Below are 22,964 nucleotides of genomic sequence, written 5' to 3'. Positions count from 1 at the left end.
TGGAGAGGGGAGCTCCCAAAGACGGTCAGGCTTGCTGCCCGAAGTGGCCTCGACGCCTGTGCGCCCAGGGCATGTTTGCCCACGCGCCGCATGGCCGCTGGCCACCGGCAGCTCGCCGATGCCCTATCCCCGATGAGACAGCGACAGGGCGAGAGCCACGGCGCCCAACCCGCGCCTGCGACAGGACGGGGCGAGCGTCGGGCTGGCCAACCGCCGGCCGCGCGCATCCCTTCTCCCTGCCGCGTATCTGCTCCGCCCAACCAGTGCGTCGCCCGCCTGCCGGAGAAGCCACCACGCCGTCGACGTCCCGCACCTCCGCCCACTTGCCCAACCCAGGCTGTGGCCCTCCGCTTCGCCCGCCCGACAGACCGGAGGCAGACGACACGCTCCGCCCGAGGCCAATCACGGCAGGAGAGTGCCCGGAGCTCCGCCTCCCCAGCCCAATGGCACCGCTGGCCAATGGCCGCCTCGCCCGCGCACCCGCCGCTCCCCGACCTTATCCTCCCGCCACCGGAGCCCCGCCTCGATCCTCCGCTCCACCGCAGCCCTATAAAAGGGTCAAGCTCGCCGTTAGCGCCACCCTATGCCACCTCCCGCAAACGCGCCTCTGTTTTTTCCACTGCGCCGCCGTTAGGCTCCCGTGGAGCTCACACCTCTGCACCACCCCACACTCCGACAACTTCTCCGCCCGCTTCACCACCCCTCCGCGCACGTCTCTGAGCAGCCTGTGGCCTCCCCGACGCCGCCGGTGTGCCAGAACGCCGCCTACACCGCCGCCTACAAAGCTCTGTCACCACTGCCGCGTTCCAACCCTCACCGGCCACCTCCGTCGCCCCAACCCCGCCAAATCGAGCTCAGGTGAGCCCCTGAGCCTCTCCGGCAACTTGTTGCCCCATCCCCGCCGGCGAACCGCCGGGGGTTTCATAGCCGCCGCTGCGCGCACCCCGGGGACGACATTGCATCTTTCCCATTCTTTCCAGGGGCTTGGGTGCAAAAACTCAGGGACCCCTGCGTGTTTAACCCGTAGACTCAGGGGGTAGGATGCAAGTTTGCCACGGCTTTTAGTTTAAATATAGGCAGAAAAGGAGTTAAACTTTGTAAATGCCTAGTAAATCGTAGAAACATCAGAAAAATGCCAAACCACTTTTGTTGGAATTCTTGCTCTGTCTAGTTCCTAAGAAAAATAAGTTTGCTCATGTTACTGTTGTAAATAATATCCTATGCTTTTAATTATGGTTTAGGCCTTTTAAATCATCACAAATAGAAGAAAAGTGAGAAAAATGTAAACCCAACTCTGTGATGCTAGTTGCTATGTGTAAAATCTCAGAAAAATAATTAGGGATCTGGTCTAGAATTTAAAGTCACTGATTTAACTTTATTTTGGGAATCTAAGATTAAATATTCCTTCTTGCATAAGTTTTGATCCAGAGCTCAGAAAAATGTGAAACAAGTTGGGTTGAGTTTGTTTTTCTGTATAGTTTGTAGTAAAAATATGAGTTGTGGTGCAAATCAGAAAGAAAAACACCTTCCTTGTTAAGCATGTTTAATTAGAAGGAAAATAGACAAAATAGTTTTCCTACTCCAAAAATCATGAAAAATTCACCAAAGCTCCTGTAACACACCCTTAACATACTGGTAAAATTTCATGATCAGTTTCACTATCATTGTGGAGATAGAAAAAGTTAAGCTCATGCTACCTTTAATAATGAAATGCATGTAATTCCCTTTTGAGTCATCCAATGGCTTCCAAAATTTTACAGTAACTTATTGATGGCTTAAGTGAGGTGTTGTAATTTTCTCAGTACCTTTAACTACTGTTAGGTTATGAAATCATTTTTGGTTAAGTAATCGACCTAAAAGAATAAAAGGAAGCACCAATTCTAATACGCTAAATACGTGGAAATCTGAAGATGTACATAAAAACATTTAGAAGTAAGTAACTCTCCTAATGCACTTGAACCACCCAAACACGACCTTTCTCTCTCTTTGTGCAACTCTAAGTTGTAAGAAACTATATATGTACACAATCGCCATCAATTTCGAACTCAAGTTTAAACCGACCACATTCTTTTGAAGTTAAAGAAAGTTAAACCTTGTCGAGGTGAATGTGGCTGTTGCAACTTCCTTTTCCTTTAAACCATGCCTTGCATCGTTGGGTACACGCGCGAATACAACTAAACTCTTGCATGTGCATGTCGTATAGAAGCTAATCTCGCCGACGGAACCTACGAGCTCCACCCGACATCAGAGAAAGACCCCGCTGCGAAGCTTCATCACTTGGAGGGCGAGCCCGAGACGCATCAAGACCCGAGGAACCGCTAACTTTTCCTGAAGGCAAGCCCCGGTGCATGAATTCCCTATTTTACTTTTATGCCAATTGTGATGCTTATGATTGTGCATTTATGTTTGTAGGAGTTGATTGAAACCATAGATGCATGAATTTAGTACCTTGATCTGAATGCTAGTTGTTAAGGTTGAGTAGTTGCAATGCTTAATAGGTTTTGGTAAAAGTCGAGTGATTTCCCGTCACTCGCGAGTTATAGGAGTTGAATGTTTTATTTATGTTGCAACTATAAGGACGACGGATGGGGTCGGGCTTATGTTCGATACTTGGTGGACTGCCCCGTCTGTCTAAATGAAACTGATCTAAGGTCGAAACGTGTCGGCGTTCGTGATCAAGTGTTTGAAAAAGTACTAATCTCATACCTAGTATGGGATGGGGAAGCCTAGTACCTAATTGAACTGGGGCGTGGCATACCCTCCGTCTGTCCTTGGAATATCGTTCCCATGGTGCATCATGTGGGCGCAAGTGTGGTCATAGTACGACAGAGGCTGGGATTATGGACCATTGCATGCCAAAGGAAGTTGGCTCTGACACGTGCCTAAGGGATCGATGGGGACGGCTGACAAATGAAGCGACCCTTTGTGATGCGCGGATGTCGTGAGATTAGGTTTGCTATGCATGGTTAATAAATTCGAATCAATTCATCTGCCTCTCACAGTTTGGGACTGCTTGATTGCTATTCTGCACTGAGTAAAGATGGAACATGATGATGATATTAATTTGATGCTTGTTCTTTAATTGCTGGAAACTATGCTTGCTTAGTATAAGTTGCTAATCTAGACTGGATAAAGAACATAGAACTTGAGCTAAAATATTGAAAGTAAGGACCTACTTTAGACGCTTTTGGCAAAGCAAACCCAGAGCCAGAAAGCCTTGCATGTCTAGATCTTGGTAAAAATAGTTTACCTGATGGGGCAGTCTTGCTGAGTATTAGTTGCTCAGCCTTGTTGTGGCTTAACTTTTCAGGTGATGTTAATAGATCCAGCTCCCTCTGGGCTGGACAGTCGAGTGGGATCCCTCCTCGGACGGCGAGGGTAGAGATTTTTGATGTCATGATCGGCTTCGTCATGATATCGTGTATCGACGTTTAGCTTCCCCTTGTTTTATTCGACTGTTCGAACCTTGCAAACTTGCTTGAATTTCAGAAACTCTGATGTAATAATTTGTTGAACTAAGTTAATGTGATGGGAATGTTGTAATCTCTGTGCTACTCACCTTCGTGTGAGCGATGCTTCTCCATCCTGTGTAAGTGGTTCATCGGATGAAATCTGACGGTCAACCAGGTTGACTTGCTTAAAGTGCATAATCGCAAGTCAGGCGACTTAAATGCATTTTAGTCAGGTTAATTTGGACGGTTCCACCACACTATGACGAACGGGGAGTCCGATAGCGATAAAATTTGGATCCTTTGTGTAGGATCAACCCCACTTAATGTTTCGGGTACTAAAGAAAAAGGTTGTGAAAACCCCTTTTGAAAATGAACCCCTGCATGTGTTGAAAATCTAGCTTTATTGCAAATGAACCTTAGCCTTATGCCATCTAACATCCTGTGCATATTCTTATTTTGTTGCTACAGAGGAAGACCCGGACTTCGTCGCCGAGGATTTTGAGTAGGAGGTCGTGTCCGCACCCAACGCTGCCTGTGGTGTTGGCCTTCGCAAAATGCTTCTGCTGCCGTGTAGTCCCGAGTGCTGTCTTTTGGCAGTCGCCTGACTCGCTGCTGTTATTTATTTGCTTATTATCGTGGTGTGGCTTTCACGCCCACTCCCTCGGGAGTTGTACGGTATTTGAACTATCTGTTGAATAAATGTGTTATCAGTCTCCTGAGACTGATATTTGCATCACATTTGGGGACGCTTCACTCTCTCTACACAAACTGATAAACCACTATTGGTATCACAGTTGATAATTCATTCTCATCATAATAAATAGGGCCCTCAGGTTAGAGGATAACTCCCCAGACCCGCTTCTTTGGCTGGTGGATGAGAACTTTCTTGGCTGTTCACAAGGAAATGCGTAAGGGCCTTGATTCTTTGATAATTTTGGTCGCATGGGAGATTTGGAAACACAGAAATGATTGTGTTTTCGAAAAGGTTAGGCCAACAATTCAGGAAGTCCTTAGAGCCATAAGCAATGAGGGAGGCTTATGGTGTATGGCAGGGGCTTCCAGGCTTCGAGAGCTACTGTCCAGGTCGCCACCTGTGGGAGTGTAGGCTCTGTACTTCTGGTCGCCTCTTCATACTTCTAGTGCAGCCTTAGTTTTGTTGCTGCTGGGGTGTGTGAGTTTGCAGGTGTGTGTTCTTGTACCTAGGTAGGGGCTACCGAATCACTTTTGTTTTCTCCTACCTTAATGAAATGACGCGCAACTCTCCTGCGTAGTTTGAGAAAAAAAAAAGGTTAGAGGACAACTTAAAAAAAGGGGACTACTGAGGCCATTGCTACGTGGGTCATCTGAGACACTCAGATACAACAGAAATGAAAATAAAAGGAAAGGAGAATGACTTAACAATATTTAATAGCTTGTTTTGCTAAGTGGTTCTGCCATAAACGATATGATCCGCTTTTGATTGCATTCTGGATTTCGCTAGTTAATGTACTGCACTCAATGTTGCTTTATCATGTCGAATCCTTGTGAGCACTGTAGTTGCTAGAGACACTGCTATGTAAGTCCACATTTTTTACTTCTCTTGTCCTAATGTGATGCGCGAAAAAAGAGTTTAACTGAGACACAACAAGTGTTACGAAATAGAAAAACTAATTTACGAAATGTTACTGTGCAAATTCGTCCTTTCGGCCCGGCAGCAAAAGACGGCCCACAGCCCGTCTTGTGCTCGCGCGGCTCGTGCTAGGCTCTGGCACAAATGGCCGAAAGCCGGTCTGTGTTTTGGCGACGCGGCCCACGGAGACAATGCGGCCCGTCAAAAACGGCCGGCCCGACGGCTCGACTCGCTCGCAGGCCTCAACCTGGTCCTAGGCCGCCGAATCGGCCTGCCGCCGCTGCCCGCCTGGGCCAAATCTGGCCCGGACAATCGCGGCCGTCCGTCGCGATGGACGGTCCTCCGGGCGTCTCTCCGGAACAAAAACCCGGCGCACCGGTACATCCGCAAAACCCTAGGGCCATTTCTCTTCCTCTCCCCCGCGTGGTCTCGCCGTGGCGGGGCCGTCTCTCCCGCTTGCGGCGAGGCCCGCCGGCGGCGGTTGAGAGGCGCACGGCCGCGGCAGCCCCCCCTCCCCCATCTCTTTCGTTCTTTCCCCTCCCCCTCTCCCTCCGAGCCTCCTCGAGATCCAGAGACTTGGCCGCGGAGGAGGGCCGGCGCCACCGCGGGTCCCCTCGCCGGCGCGCGCGTCCACCCGAGGGTGAGCGCGCCGCCGTCGAGCGGTCCTGTGGTGGTGCTATTGCGCCCGTGCGCGGCGGTCGCGCTGTTCGGCGAGGACGGCCCCAGGTAAGCCTCTCCGCGTCCCTCTTTTTTCTTCTTTTTCTTTTTCGATTTTTCATCGATTCGCTTTCTGTTCTTCCCGATCTGTTAGACGAAAATCTAGAACCTCTGAGCTGGGGAACGAAGGCGGTGGGCCCGGCTGGGGTGGGCGCTGAGCTGGCATACGCCGATCGATACGCGTTTCCTATTCCTACTCGAGTAGTCGGATACCGTCAACCGACATACGTACGGTGGTTATAAATCCAAGGGGTACGGAGGGCCGTCCCTCCCCTCGCATAACGCCGTTTGCTTTGCGTCAGAAAGCTCCCGCGATTCGGCACACGGCAACGGTTCGGGCGCTCCGTCTCCTTCTCTCTTCCGTTAAAGTTTCCGCCTTTTGTTTCTTTCCTCGTTAGTCTCCGTTTAGTTCTAGTTAATCTTCCCCGTTTACTATATTCTGCTAGTTTAATCTCTTGTTAGTTTTCGCTTCCGTCTAGCTAGTCTTCATCTTTCTTATCTAGCTTTTTCGCATCTATTAATTTTTCTCATCTGCTAATTTACATTGCAAGTTATTTTCTCATCTATTATCCATTGTCGATCTAGTTATCACCTTGCGCTAATTAAATTCTGTGTTCTTTATCTCATCTACTACTTGTTGTTAGTCTTCGTCACCTGTTAATTTGTCTCGTCTAGTTTACATTGCAACTTAATCTCGGTTTAGCTTATAGTCTATTCAAGAAAATTTCTTGCCTAGTTTCTGCATTTCGTTCATTTCCCTTTCGTATTGCTCTGTTTTTGTTTTCCGTTTCCGTGCACACGCGCAGCTTGCCGTTGATGGCTGACGCTTGCACGCTGACCCCGGCGGCTGCTCTGCCGCCGTTGCTCCCAACCCCCCGCTTTTTTTCTACTGTTGCAGGCCGTGCGAGCGAGGGATCGGCTTGGGCCGGCAACAAGAAGCCCGGTCGCGCGTCGGCGAGCGAGAGCTGGACCAAAGATAAGCTACTCGCCCGTACCACCGCCTCGTCGAGCGTTCCAAGCCGCGCGTCCCTGAGCCAGGATTGGACCAAGGACAAGGCCCAGCGGAAGGAGGAGACCGAGCGTGTGGGGCGATCCTCGTCGAGGGAGGATCCGGTCGGGCCCAAGAAGAGGACCTTGAGCCGAGCGCCGTCGGTGGAGGTCGATCGGAGCGAGAAGAAGGCGAAGCCCGAGGATGCAGTAGAGCCGGTGACGGTGCAGTACTACGCTGGCCCGGCGTTCCTGAAGTCGCCGGACCCGAGCGAGGTGCCACTCCCGACTATGTTCCTGAAGCGGAAGACACCCAAGGCAGCTGATGACCGGAAGTGAAGAATCGCCAAGGTTCCTGAAGCGGAAGACACCCAAGGCAGGCAGCTGATGACAGAAAGTGAAGAATCGCCGTTCACGAGATAACAATGTTGTGGATAACAGATTAAGATATGAAGAGAGTTATTATCTAGTTTGCTCAGCTTCATAGTACTCCTATTTTATGATTTATCAAGTTTTATGATAGAGTAGTGGAGTACCAGTAGTTATGTAATATATTAACATTCGATTACAATTAATCTAGTTTGCTAAGCTTCATAGTACTCCTATTTTATGCTTTATGAAGCTTTCAGATAGAGCAGGGGAGTACTAGTAGTTATGTAATAAAAGCTAAACGATCGATTAATACGAAGCCATCGCTCTGGTCAGTTGTGCGTGTCTGTGTGGTTTCATTCTTTCTGTCAGCAACAACCAGGATTAGTCCATCCAACACCAAACGAACGTGTAGTGGAAGGCCGTCTTGGTCTCCATCCAATGCGCATCGTCTTCGCCTGCGGTTGCCAATGTGCCATGGCGCGGCGATGCAGACTCACGCTCGCGCATTGCGCCACGGCACACAAATCGTGCGGTCCGGGATGCACGTGCACGGGCGCGCGCCGCTGAGAGGGAGCACGACGCCTCGCGCTGCGTGGGGGTGGCGGCGGGAGGAGTAGCAAGCGGGGACGGTCGCCAACCAGGCAACCAGCTCCGTACCTCGTCCCCTCGCCCGCCCCGCACGAGAGACTGGAGCGTGCGAGCTAAGGGCATGTCACGCCCGCCCTCAACGTGTTCGACGGATTGCCTCGTGGCGCCTGGAAGAGTGCTTGAGGGAGGATGGGACTCGGGAGAGAAGATGTTAGGCATATGGATTACGTGTGGTGGTAAGACATTTTTCTTCAAAACACCGAAAAATAAAGCTGTTTAATTAGGTTATTGGTCATTTGGTTTTGAATTTGACAGATGTACATAGAAATTATGTTCGATTTATTCTTGCTTTCCTTCCCACATTGCATAGGTGGCCATTCTACAGCCTTCGAGGACTCTACTATCAAATCTTAACTAACCAAATCTGCTAACAATCTTATCTAATCAAGACTTGGACCTGAAGGCAACTAGGGATAAGGAGCACTATGGATCCTGTCGTGCAGCATCAACTGGCTTGGACACATCTAGCTTCGATGATGGCTCTTTGTGCCATGAGCACCCAGCTGATCCAAGGTCTTGACCATAACAAAAATGCTATCCTGTACATACTACAAATATATGGGAGTGCCCAGCCCAACTTAGTGTTCCAATGCTCTTTCTTTGAATCCGATCTTAGCTATCAATACATCATTCCAGTCAATGAAAATTTATCCTCGGATTGCTAAGGACAAGTGATCTTAGCTATCAATACATCATTCCAATCAATGAAAATTTATCCTCAGATTGGTAAGGACAAGTGTTGGACTGTGCATAGCCTTTTAATTGCAAGCAGTTACATGCTTATTATCTATATAAACTTGAAAAAAAGCCAGGAATGGTTCATGATTCTATCCACAATTCATGAATTTTGTCAGAACTTTTGGTCCGTGTGGGCTCAAACTTTGCTACTTTTGACCTATATGCCTGGCTTTGCCAAGATAAGAGTCCATAATATGTTATTGCAATTGTGCTAGCAAACTCCAGTACTTCACTACCTTTTATGTGCTTATGTGTGTATATCATCACAAAATTACAAAGCATCATTTCTAACTGACACAATTTGTCCTCTGTTTAAGTGCAAGGGTCTTATATTGGTAACTGTACTGTAAATTTTCATCTTAATTATAGATATATGTTGTTGGTAAGTGATTTGAAATTACTCATCAGTTCGATGGAGCAATGTAATGTTTACAATTGCACTTTTCAGGCTTTCACAGCGGTGTGATTTCTTTTATTGATATCTCCGTCTCAATTTTTATCTTACTGATCAGCGATAAAGAGTTGATAAGTGATTCTTATATGTATCCTGCTTTCAAGAATCAAGATGCCAGTCACGCACGCAGGTGAGCCCATCAATCTAGCTTTTGTTTACAGACATCTTTTGTGGTGTCTGTGTTTCCTGTTGGCAGGTAGGGCAGCCAATCACGAAATGTATGTCCTTTCTCAAAATATGGGTGAAATGGGTTCTACTGACCTACCTTTTCCATCCATATTAGTCAGCTCTCTGTAACATCCGTAAAATTTACCAACCTAAAACCCTCGCTAAAAATTTGTTTTCAAAATCTTTTTACCGTTGAGCTCCCGAAAATCAAATCATCCCAGCGATTTCGCCGTCCCGGTGCCCAAAGCCGACAACTATCATTTTTATCCTCTCCGTAAATTTCGCCGCGTGCCGGTCGACAAACCACCGCGCGTGCTCCGACTACATTCCACAATCTCCACCATCCATTCTTTCTTTTTCCTCTCTGCAAGTCACGCCACGTGCCGGTCAGAAGACCGCCACGGCCGCTCCCGCAAAATCCATTGTATCCCTCTCTACCTCTTTAACCTGTCAAATCGATTAAATTCTACCTTTTTGCTCCGGCATTTTCCTTTTTACCTTAACCCCTTTTTTTTTTCCTTTTAACACGTTCCCTTTTTTTCCTCTCTTTTTCTTCCTCTCTCTTTTCCCTCTTTCTTTTTCCTCTTCCTTCTTCCTTCTTCATCTTCCTTCCACCTCCTCCTTTCTTCGTCATTTCCTGGCTGCGCACGCCCTCCTCCCATGCCAGGCCACCTCCCTAGCTGGACCCCCCAGCTTCCCTCCACACGGCGTGGGGCCCGCGACCGCCCCTCTCGCCCGGCTGCCCCGGCCCTCCCTTTGGCGCACCATGCCCCCCTCCTCTACCTCCCCTCGCCCGGCGCCCAGCGTCCAGCCCCTGCGCGCCCGCCTGCCCCGGCCCCGACACCGCCCCGGCAGCGCACCGACGCCATACCCCAGCGCCTGGCCCCCCCAAGCGCCGGCGACCCCCACTACTCACCTCCTGGCGCACCGCACGCCGGCTTCCCTACCGGTGTCCCTCCGCCAAGCTCGCCGGCCCAACCCCTACGACCGACGGCTCTTCGTTGTGGCGGAACTGCCCAACTTAAACTGGCTTAAGTGCGCCTAATTGCTGTTAGAACAGCAATTATCCAAAATGCACTTAAAACAGTGTAAGTCCGCTAGTCCGTCAAGGGTTCTGTTCACATAACTCCTTGAAAACCTCCACGGGGTGTTCCATAGACATACATCAGGATCGCTTCCACGATGGGATAGCATCAACAAACATTACATCTTTACATACATAACCGAGGTATGATTTATTACAAACCATAGATTGAAGAAACTTAACAGTGCAAGTTAAACCAGTGCTAAGAGTTTAAAATATAAAACAGTCCGGGGTAAGTAATTAAACATCTAAGTTTATTCTAGGGTATCATGAGACTCATAAGATACCCTAGTTATTCGGTGCTTCCTCCTCGGTGGGTCCCTGCTGGGTTTCTGAAAACAACAACAAATGATCCCCTGAGTACGAAGTACTCAGCAAGTCTGACCCGTCTAACCAATATAAATACTTTTGACACACTGTATGATAGCTTTATGGTGTACTAGCTGACTCACATTTTTTAGAAAGAGCTTATTATAAGTGAAACCTTAGCTTTATCTTTTATTTTAGATTGAGTTTGTTACCTGATCAGTCTAGATGATGAAAAATATTTTAGCAACTAGATGGAACTAAGTCATACAACATATTTATTCAAAAGCAACAGTTCCCTTCTCTTTGTTACACTACGATGCTTAAGCAATGGTCAAGTGCATTCATATCCGAGAATTGCAGCGATCCGGACCGATTTACATCCTGCAGGAGATACCCGACCACCAACCATGTACAACTGTCCGGGTTGCACATAACGACCTTTTGATTAGATGTACCCAACGATCGGAAATATGACTACTCGAACCCAGGGCCGCACCCCCACATGGAACCCCACGTCTGGCGATCTCCACTGTGAGTTTCAGGCTACGCCCTGCCCTTCCACTGCATGCCAAGCATGGGTACGGAATATTTCCGATCAGAGAGCCAACTAACCTACCGGGTTGCTGGTTCCCATATAGCAGTAAGCAACCAGGTAATATCACTTGATCACGGGTTAAAACAACGATCGGTCCTTAATCAAATTAATCGAGTAGGCGGAACTACGGAACTCAAGACTCCTTTCTTGATTCCATCTTCACTATCTTCCAAAACAGGTCATTTCTTTGATATACATATGTATGACAATGTTACCTTAGGGTGCTGAGTACCATAGGTTCTCAGGAATGGTAAAGGTAGCGTGACTATGCTTTGCTAAGCATGGGATACTTACTAATTATTGAACAAGTGGCAAAGATGTCCTTAATAACAAGGTTGGATTGTGCATAAAAGTAAGGTTTCAATCAACTCCTAGACTTAATGCATTCATAAAGAAATAACCAATTGTTGGACACATGAAATAATAGCTTTAAAATAGATAGGCATAGATGCACCGGGGCTTGCCTTGGTCTGCAAAAATGTCAGTGTTGCCCGATGGTCCGGCTTCACAAGGGATCAACTCAATAATTTCCTCAAACTCCGGAGGTTCTTCAGAAATTTCCAGAAATTCCGCTTCTGGAGCTTCAGTATCTACGGTAAAGCATATGCATGAGTCAGAGATGCAACTTTTTAAGTACAGGACTCTACAACTTCTTTCATGATAAAGTTGCAAGCGAACAGAACTCTACCCATAACATCTAACTTGCGATTTAAACTCCCTTATTTAAACCCATTTTAGACTTTTCTTTTTATTTTCGAAAAGCATTTGAAATAATTTCTAATGTAAAAGAAAATGTAAAATTATAGATTAACATTTGTTTGGAATTAATCAACACCTTATTCATAATTTTATTTATTTATAAAGCTTAAGCATTTACTTAACTATTTTAAAGAAAAGCATTAAATAAATACTCAATATTTATCTTTTATTTAAGAACGTAAGCCTTTTGTTTTTATTTTTCAAAATCATCATAATTATTTTCTAATCATAAACTCCTAATAACTATAGATTATGGTTAATTTGTAATTAGAAAAGCATTATTTCATATTTTATGTATTTTGGAATTATTAAGTATTTATTTAAAAATTTTAATTAACGACACTAAATAAATACTCAAAATATTTCTATAAACAAATAGGTTTTAACAATTTTAATGTGTATAGGAGATTAAAACAAACCTAAAGAAATTTATTTCACTATTTTTGGGTACCTATACAATTTACAGTGAATTAAATGGGTTGGCAGTTATTTAAATTTATTTTTAAATCCGGAAATTCCAACCTTATCCAAAAAAAACCCTGGAATCCTACTGCTACCGGCCCTCCCTTACCCTATCCTCACCGACGCTGGTGGCGGGGCCAGGCCAGGGAGCACCCCTAGGCCCCGGCGCACCTGCAGGTGGTGCTAGCTCACTCGGAGGCGGCCTGAGCCGGGCCCTCCACGAGCGGCAGCGGCCATGGCCGAAGGCCGGCCGGATTCTAGGTCTTGCGGCGGCGCAAGCGCCCGGTGGAGGCGTCCTACGACGTCTACGCGACCTAAGGAGCCTCTAAACCCGAGCACAAGAGTGGAGAAGGGGTGGCGCGGAGGGCTCACCGGAGGGGCAGTAGCGGCGGCGGGCGGACAGGAGATGCGATGGGTGTGGCTCGCCGGCGGGAAAACTGGTGGACGGGGCGGTGTAGGGTGTCGGCGAGGGGCTAGGGGAGATTCGGGTGGAAGGAATCGAGGATTAGAGCGGTGGTGCGGTGGAATCGTCCGGCGGCGGTGCCGGTCACCCGAGCTCTGTTTTGTGGCAGTGAAAGAATGGCGGCAGGGTAAACGGATGAGGGCGGGAGCGGTACAAATACGAACTTCTACCGCGTGCATGACGGCCACATCGACGACTTGAAGGCGTGCATGGCGCGATTGGGATTGTTGCGCTGGCCGGCGGGCAGAGGTGCCGGCGGCGGCACGACTCTGTTCCTGCTCGCCTGTTTCCCTCTTTCTTCTTCTTCTTCTCCGAAATTCAGACTTCCCCATCGACCACTTTCAAATCCGAAGGTCCAAATGTTCCTCAAGCAAACTTGTAGGGTAGCCCAAGTACTTCATTTGATAGATTGACCTCCAACCGAAATGAGCACCCTAAGACCGAGATTGCAAAGCTCAAAGTTTCTGCCAGAACCTCGTGTTAACTGAACTTCAATGGTTTAGTTTCGTCAGGTACGGTACAGGGCCATTTATACCTCTTTGAGCTTGATTTAAATTAGGCAAACTTGTTCCATGCAGCTTGACCCTTACCCAACCTTGTTCTACAACTAACAAAGATTCCATTTTGCACATGAACTCATATATCTTTTACACTAAATTTTTCTGAATTTTGCTCCAAACATAGCCACTTGCTGCTGTTTTCAGACTTTGGAAAAATGCAGTTCAGTAGTTAGGCCGAAAATGGCTAGAGTGCTGACTTTGAGCCTCAATTTAAATTTGATTCCTTCACTATTCCTGATCAACAACACCCTATTAAACTTGTCCAAAGATCATGCTTCATTGCTGTGCAGTTACCTTGGTCCACTTACTTGGAAAGTTTGGCAGAAATCAATTTCCAAAGTGGATACTCATCATGTTTTTCTGAATTTTCCTATTTTCGGATAATGAATAGTACTCACTTTATTTTGATTTTCAATTGCATTTCTTGAGGAGTTTGGGACTTGATTTAATGTCCAATTTCATTCCATTAAGTTCTAAACTTCCTCAAGCCTCAACTTCATATTTGTGGTAAATTTTTCCAAATTTAAATCTCCAAATTGCAATTTTGGCTAAATTCGGCTCAATTTGACTTTGACTCAAGTTACCTTCTGTTGACGCCAGATTTCATCACTAGTAGAATCGGCGCCAAGAAGAGAGGGAATCGGAGAAGCACAGTTGGGAATCAGCCAAATGGTGCTACAGTGTGAGATCGGCCGGTGACTTCTGTCTCGCTTCGGGTCGAATGTACCAGAGTCCCAATCGGTAGCCTTTTGCCGATGAGGAATCGGCCGATTAGGAGGATGGATTAAATGGGCCTGTATGGGCTTGGAAAGGGATAGAAGGATGAGGTGGAAATCAGCCCACAAAGCGTGGAGTAACCAACCTAGCACGAATCGTGCTTGTAGATATTCGTTTTCTGTTTGAATTAGGGATAGAATTCTAGTCGGTTAAGAAGTTATCTGTACGAGGCTATAAATAGCTACCTTTGTAAATCTGTAATCATCAACCAATCAATACAACAAGCTACTTTTTCCTCGTACTTAGTTTCAAGCAGGCGACTTCGCCATTACTTTCCTTTTTTTCACGAGTTCGTGCGGGTTGGCAGGGCTGCATCATCTTGATCTCCGGCCGATTCTGTAAGTTCCATTTACCGAGTAATATCTAAGCTTTAACTTCGGGCGTATCGCTGTTGTTTCGTTTAGATTTATTCACTAGTTATCGATATTTATTAGAATCATAGGGTTTTTACCTGTTGTTCTAGTTTTATCACCAGTTATCCAGCTAAGAATCGGTAGTTTCGGCTTCATTACTTTCTGTTGTTAAATTCATCTATTGCCAATTAGATCTGTTCCTAGTGTTGTTATCATAGCTCTGTGTCAATTACACTAGTAATTTCCTGTCTACAAGGCTACAGTGATCGGCTGCCTTATAGCCGATTTCTTTATTATAGCAAATCGGCCGATTCGCTGATAAGCTCTCTTGGGATCAGAAACTTAGCCGATCGTGATTTCTAGACCTGACACGTATTCTTCCTTGCCAATCAACAGGTCAGATTGGCTGGCACGCCGCGCGAACCGCACCAGGACATTCACCCGAACAGGAGCTAAGCAGATTCTCCCGGGTCGTGTGTCGGACGCTGGGATTCGGTTGACCGATTTCTAGCGCCAACACCTTCCTTTAATCCAAACTTCACCATTAGCTTCTTGAGGTCATACTTAAGTTGTCATTAACACTAGGTGTTACAGTTTCCTCTGCCCGCCGGCTATAAAAGGGCCGACACCCCGGCCTCCCTGGCCACCCACACGCTCACCGCCCCTCCCCTTGCTTCCTCCCGTGCGCCGCCCTCGCCAAGCACCGCCGCCACCAGAGCGCCGTGCGCCGCCACCTCCCTGCCCACTACCGGCCACCCCCTTCCCATCTCCAAATCCCCAAGGTAAGGGGCAAAACGGAGACCCCACGACCTCCTCCACCTTCCCCCGCCGTCCAATATAACCGCCAGCGAGCCATGGCCGGCCGCCCCCACCGGATTGCCCCTCCTCTCTCTTCTCCAAGTCACGGTTCAAAGGAGGAAGTAGAAACCCCCCCCCCCCCAATTTCGGTCTAACCCCCTACTTCTCTCTATTCTCGAAAGAGCCCTCCCACCTCTCTCATACTCTCTTATGCAGGAAGCCCTCCCCTCTCCAAAAATAATTGCAAATAAGTCCCTAGTTTCTCGCAGATCAGTCCTAAACCTTCTTTTAAGCCCCTAATACTCCGTTAACTCGTCATTTCATGCGCCAAACTTCCTCCAATTAATCCCAAGTTTGACCACGTCATCCTCCCATATACTTTCGCCGAGTCATATCCAAAACTCGTGAAAATACTCATTTCTTCTATTTTCCGTTCGCGTTCTTTGTTTGAAGCTCAACGGGTAAAATCTTATTTTCTTTTATTTATTGGATGCTCGATTGTGTGTGCCATAGGTCGCGGAGTACCCGAGGAGGAGCCCGAGGAAGAGTTTGACCGCAAGCCCGAGCCCGAGGACCAGCACCGCGGGCAGGAACTCCCGGAAGGCTTTGAGGACGGCAAGTCCAATCTCACCCTTTGATGCATATTTATCCTAGTTTTTCAAACACAACCTATTGGCCTGGCTTATAAATTGCATATTGTTTTACTGCTGAAACATGGTTGGATAGCCACCCCTTGATTGTTATGATTATTCCTTGTTTGTCCTATAATTATCTCTAAATATGATTTGCTCTGTTTGGATGATAATTACTGCTTGAATGCTTAGGACCTTGTCACTCAAATCCAATCATGACTACAATGGTTTATTTAAAGGATAAATGTGTGAGTGTTTTCAAATGGGAAAATGGGTTTTCGGAAGTGAAGAAACGAAATGCTTAGATGAGTTGGATGGGCGTTTCATGTGCGAAATGCCAAAATGTTGGGCTCGTACCTTGGTGGTTGAGCAAAGTTGGGAGATATCCATCTTGTCATGGTTAAGGACTGAGTTGATGTGTCATCTTGCCTAACCCAACCTTCGTGCAACCACTCGACCGTTGTATGCGGCAACGGCTTAGCATAAATCCCACTAGCTAAACTGTTAGTCTTCGGGTGAGCTGGTGAGCAACGGGAGCCCATGAAAAAGGAGTAAGATCTTTGTGACTTAGGTCCCGGTTAGGACCTCGTTGGTAGGTCGTTAACCCCTCGGTCACTTCCGTGTGGACTAGTCAGTCTTAGCTAAGGTGGGTAATGGCTTTGTTAGGATCCGCACCGGCACTAAGGTGATCATGCTGCGGTACCCTACTTGTGAGAAAAGTGTACAACCTTTGCAGAGTTAAAACCTATCCGGGTAGCCGTGTCCACGGCATTGGACGAGTTACGGCTTGGTCACATAACAAGCACTTGGGGTGGAACAATTTTCTTGGCGTGCGTTGGATTTTGGTAGTGTCCGGTAGTTGTGCCATGAACTATGTGTAACAACTCTACCTAAATTAAGTTCTTTCAAATCTAAACAAGTGGTTAGTCACTAAGCAAAGAGGTGAAATGTCCATTTTAACCCTAAGAAGCTCTTTTTGGAGTTTAAAATAAAACATGAGATTTTGTATGCAAACGTAAAATTTTTCCCAAATAAGAGTTGTAAAACTTTTATTTTCAAACAACTTTTGTTAAAGGCACTTTGTCTAATTCGGAGTGGGAGGAAGTCAAAAACAGGAATCAAAACCGGAGTATTAAAGAACCCTATAAACCACCAGTCCTGGAATTCAAGTTTTCCTCCAACTTTGCAATTTGTTATCTCACGAATTCATATCTAACCTCAAGTCTGGTCCTTAATAAAAGTTGTAGTCCCTCGAGTGTGTTCCAACTTTGTTACACTGACCCAGGTCCAAATCGAATCCAAACCTGTTCAAAATCTTGGTTAAAGTTGGGTAAAATAGTCAACTCAGCCCCTGGGCACTACAACACTAAGTCTGGAAAACTGCTCAGAGTGCGCCTCTTGGCGAGGGCGTTCCTCCAAATTTCTGAACTAAACTCAAGAAAACCCTAAATAAAAGTTGAAGTCCTCAGTTTGGAGAGCAACTCCTTCAATAACACTTTGGTCTAATTCAACTCAGAAACTTCCCTAAATTCAAGTCAAAGATACCTAAACTCCTGAATTTCCACCTCTCCGGCTAAATTGGCTAAGTCTGAATTTTCAGATTTTTGGCAAACTTTAGCTCGAGGTATCTCTAAATCCGTTGAAAATATGAACAAACACCTTAAATCAAGTTTGAACTACAACCAAAGTTGAACAAGTTTGCTTAAGGGAGTTTCGAAAGTTTAGTTGCAAAATCTGGAGAGGGGAGCTCCCAAAGACGGTCAGGCTTGCTGCCCGAAGTGGCCTCGATGCCTGCGCGCCCAGGGCATGTTTGCCCACGCGCCGCATGGCCGCTGGCCACCGGCAGCTCGCCGATGCCCTATCCCCGATGAGACAGCGACAGGGCGAGAGCCACGGCGCCCAACCCGCGCCTGCGACAGGACGGGGCGAGCGCCGGGCTGGCCAACCGCCGGCCGCGCGCATCCCTTCTCCCTACCGCGTATCTGCTCCGCCCAACCAGTGCGTCGCCCGCCTGCCGGAGAAGCCACCACGCCGTCGACGTCCCGCACCTCCGCCCGCTCGCCCAACCCAGGTTGTGGCCCTCCGCTTCGCCCGCCCGACAGACCGGAGGCAGACGACACGCTCCGCCCGAGGCCAATCACGGCAGGAGAGCGCCCGGAGCTCCGCCTCCCCAGCCCAATGGCGCCGGTGGCCAATGGCCGCCTCGCCCGCGCACCCGCCGCTCCCCGGCCTTATCCTCCCGCCACCGGAGCCCCGCCTCGACCCTCCGCTCCACCGCAGCCCTATAAAAGGGTCAAGCTCGCCGTTAGCGCCACCCTTTGCCACCTCCCGCAAACGCGCCTCTGTTTTTTCCACTGCGCCGCCGTTAGGCTCCCGTGGAGCTCACACCTCTGCACCACCCCACACTCCGACAACTTCTCCGCCCGCTTCACCACCCCTCCGCGCACGTCGCTGAGCAGCCCGTGGCCTCCCCGACGCCGCCGGTGTGCCGGAACGCCGCCTACACCGCCGCCCACAAAGCTCTGTCACCACTGCCGCGTTCCAACCCTCACCGGCCACCTCCGTCACCCCAACCCCACCAAATCGAGCTCAGGTGAGCCCCTGAGCCTCTCCGGCAACTTGTTGCCCCATCCCCGCCGGCGAACCGCCGGGGGTTTTATAGCCGCCGCCGCGCGCACCCCGGGGACGACATTGCATCTTTCCCATTCTTTCCAGGGGCTTGGGTGCAAAAACTCAGGGACCCCTGCGTGTTTAACCCGTAGACTCAGGGGGTAGGATGCAAGTTTGCCACGGCTTTTAGTTTAAATATAGGCAGAAAAGGAGTTAAACTTTGTAAATGCCTAGTAAATCGTAGAAACATCAGAAAAATGCCAAACCACTTTTGTTGGAATTCTTGCTCTGTCTAGTTCCTAAGAAAAATAAGTTTGCTCATGTTACTGTTGTAAATAATATCCTATGCTTTTAATTATGGTTTAGGCCTTTTAAATCATCACAAATAGAAGAAAAGTGAGAAAAATGTAAACCCAACTCTATGATGCTAGTTGCTATGTGTAAAATCTCAGAAAAATAATTAGGGCTCTGGTCTAGAATTTAAAGTCACTGATTTAACTTTATTTTGGGAATCTAAGATTAAATATTCCTTCTTGCATAAGTTTTGATCCAGAGCTCAGAAAAATGTGAAACAAGTTGGGTTGAGTTTGTTTTTCTGTATAGTTTGTAGTAAAAATATGAGTTGTGGTGCAAATCAGAAAGAAAAACACCTTCCTTGTTAAGCATGTTTAATTAGAAGGAAAATAGAGAAAATAGTTTTCCTACTCAAAAAATCATGAAAAATTCACCAAAGCTCCTGTAACACACCCTTAACATACTGGTAAAATTTCATGATCAGTTTCACTATCATTTTGGAGATAGAAAAAGTTAAGCTCATGCTACCTTTAATAATGAAATGCATGTAATTCCCTTTTGAGTCATCCAATGGCTTCCAAAATTTTACAGTAACTTATTGATGGCTTAAGTGAGGTGTTGTAATTTTCTCAGTACCTTTAACTACTGTTTGGTTATGAAATCATTTTTGGTTAAGTAATCGACCTAAAAGAATAAAAGGAAGCACCAATTCTAATACGCTAAATACGTGGAAATCTGAAGATGTACATAAAAACATTTAGAAGTAAGTAACTCTCCTAATGCACTTGAACCACCCAAACACGACCTTTCTCTCTCTTTGTGCAACTCTAAGTTGTAAGAAACTATATATGTACACAATCGCCATCAATTTCGAACTCAAGTTTAAACCGACCACATTCTTTTGAAGTTAAAGAAAGTTAAACCTTGTCGAGGTGAATGTGGCTGTTGCAACTTCCTTTTCCTTTAAACCATGCCTTGCATCGTTGGGTACACGCGCGAATACAACTAAACTCTTGCATGTGCATGTCGTATAGAAGCTAATCTCGCCGACGGAACCTACGAGCTCCACCCGACATCAGAGAAAGACCCCGCTGCGAAGCTTCATCACTTGGAGGGCGAGCCCGAGACGCATCAAGACCCGAGGAACCGCTAACTTTTCCTGAAGGCAAGCCCCGGTGCATGAATTCCCTATTTTACTTTTATGCCAATTGTGATGCTTATGATTGTGCATTTATGTTTGTAGGAGTTGATTGAAACCATAGATGCATGAATTTAGTACCTTGATCTGAATGCTAGTTGTTAAGGTTGAGTAGTTGCAATGCTTAATAGGTTTTGGTAAAAGTCGAGTGATTTCCCGTCACTCGCGAGTTATAGGAGTTGAATGTTTTATTTATGTTGCAACTATAAGGACGACGGATGGGGTCGGGCTTATGTTCGATACTTGGTGGACTGCCCCGTCTGTCTAAATGAAACTGATCTAAGGTCGAAACGTGTCGGCGTTCGTGATCAAGTGTTTGAAAAAGTACTAATCTCATACCTAGTATGGGATGGGGAAGCCTAGTACCTAATTGAACTGGGGCGTGGCATACCCTCCGTCTGTCCTTGGAATATCGTTCCCATGGTGCATCATGTGGGCGCAAGTGTGGTCATAGTACGACAGAGGCTGGGATTATGGACCATTGCATGCCAAAGGAAGTTGGCTCTGACACGTGCCTAAGGGATCGATGGGGACGGCTGACAAATGAAGCGACCCTTTGTGATGCGCGGATGTCGTGAGATTAGGTTTGCTATGCATGGTTAATAAATTCGAATCAATTCATCTGCCTCTCACAGTTTGGGACTGCTTGATTGCTATTCTGCACTGAGTAAAGATGGAACATGATGATGATATTAATTTGATGCTTGTTCTTTAATTGCTGGAAACTATGCTTGCTTAGTATAAGTTGCTAATCTAGACTGGATAAAGAACATAGAACTTGAGCTAAAATATTGAAAGTAAGGACCTACTTTAGACGCTTTTGGCAAAGCAAACCCAGAGCCAGAAAGCCTTGCATGTCTAGATCTTGGTAAAAATAGTTTACCTGATGGGGCAGTCTTGCTGAGTATTAGTTGCTCAGCCTTGTTGTGGCTTAACTTTTCAGGTGATGTTAATAGATCCAGCTCCCTCTGGGCTGGACAGTCGAGTGGGATCCCTCCTCGGACGGCGAGGGTAGAGATTTTTGATGTCATGATCGGCTTCGTCATGATATCGTGTATCGACGTTTAGCTTCCCCTTGTTTTATTCGACTGTTCGAACCTTGCAAACTTGCTTGAATTTCAGAAACTCTGATGTAATAATTTGTTGAACTAAGTTAATGTGATGGGAATGTTGTAATCTCTGTGCTACTCACCTTCGTGTGAGCGATGCTTCTCCATCCTGTGTAAGTGGTTCATCGGATGAAATCTGACGGTCGACCAGGTTGACTTGCTTAAAGTGCATAATCGCAAGTCAGGCGACTTAAATGCATTTTAGTCAGGTTAATTTGGACGGTTCCACCACACTATGACGAACGGGGAGTCCGATAGCGATAAAATTTGGATCCTTTGTGTAGGATCAACCCCACTTAATGTTTCGGGTACTAAAGAAAAAGGTTGTGAAAACCCCTTTTGAAAATGAACCCCTGCATGTGTTGAAAATCTAGCTTTATTGCAAATGAACCTTAGCCTTATGCCATCTAACATCCTGTGCATATTCTTATTTTGTTGCTACAGAGGAAGACCCGGACTTCGTCGCCGAGGATTTTGAGTAGGAGGTCGTGTCCGCACCCAACGCTGCCTGTGGTGTTGGCCTTCGCAAAATGCTTCTGCTGCCGTGTAGTCCCGAGTGCTGTCTTTTGGCAGTCGCCTGACTCGCTGCTGTTATTTATTTGCTTATTATCGTGGTGTGGCTTTCACGCCCACTCCCTCGGGAGTTGTACGGTATTTGAACTATCTGTTGAATAAATGTGTTATCAGTCTCCTGAGACTGATATTTGCATCACATTTGGGGACGCTTCACTCTCTCTACACAAACTGATAAACCACTATTGGTATCACAGTTGATAATTCATTCTCATCATAATAAATAGGGCCCTCAGGTTAGAGGATAACTCCCCAGACCCGCTTCTTTGGCTGGTGGATGAGAACTTTCTTGGCTGTTCACAAGGAAATGCGTAAGGGCCTTGATTCTTTGATAATTTTGGTCGCATGGGAGATTTGGAAACACAGAAATGATTGTGTTTTCGAAAAGGTTAGGCCAACAATTCAGGAAGTCCTTAGAGCCATAAGCAATGAGGGAGGCTTATGGTGTATGGCAGGGGCTTCCAGGCTTCGAGAGCTACTGTCCAGGTCGCCACCTGTGGGAGTGTAGGCTCTGTACTTCTGGTCGCCTCTTCATACTTCTAGTGCAGCCTTAGTTTTGTTGCTGCTGGGGTGTGTGAGTTTGCAGGTGTGTGTTCTTGTACCTAGGTAGGGGCTACCGAATCACTTTTGTTTTCTCCTACCTTAATGAAATGACGCGCAACTCTCCTGCGTAGTTTGAGAAAAAAAAAAGGTTAGAGGACAACTTAAAAAAAGGGGACTACTGAGGCCATTGCTACGTGGGTCATCTGAGACACTCAGATACAACAGAAATGAAAATAAAAGGAAAGGAGAATGACTTAACAATATTTAATAGCTTGTTTTGCTAAGTGGTTCTGCCATAAACGATATGATCCGCTTTTGATTGCATTCTGGATTTCGCTAGTTAATGTACTGCACTCAATGTTGCTTTATCATGTCGAATCCTTGTGAGCACTGTAGTTGCTAGAGACACTGCTATGTAAGTCCACATTTTTTACTTCTCTTGTCCTAATGTGATGCGCGAAAAAAGAGTTTAACTGAGACACAACAAGTGTTACGAAATAGAAAAACTAATTTACGAAATGTTACTGTGCAAATTCGTCCTTTCGGCCCGGCAGCAAAAGACGGCCCACAGCCCGTCTTGTGCTCGCGCGGCTCGTGCTAGGCTCTGGCACAAATGGCCGAAAGCCGGTCTGTGTTTTGGCGACGCGGCCCACGGAGACAATGCGGCCCGTCAAAAACGGCCGGCCCGACGGCTCGACTC

General features: G+C 46.9%; 1 long non-coding RNA gene across 1 annotated transcript; it reads left to right on the top strand.

The window, feature by feature from the left end:
* The first annotated feature begins 5,260 nt into the window (after positions 1-5,260).
* Positions 5,261-7,469, top strand: LOC117838832 (uncharacterized). The gene is made up of 2 exons (XR_011897159.1): positions 5,261-5,787; positions 5,873-7,469. It is a non-coding gene; the product is annotated as an uncharacterized lncRNA (long non-coding RNA).
* Positions 7,470-22,964: the final 15,495 nt, after the last annotated feature.

Source organism: Setaria viridis, chromosome 9 (assembly GCF_005286985.2).
Source record: "Setaria viridis chromosome 9, Setaria_viridis_v4.0, whole genome shotgun sequence".
NCBI classification, from domain to species: Eukaryota; Viridiplantae; Streptophyta; class Magnoliopsida; order Poales; family Poaceae; genus Setaria; species Setaria viridis.
This window is presented reverse-complemented; position numbering and strand designations above follow the sequence as displayed.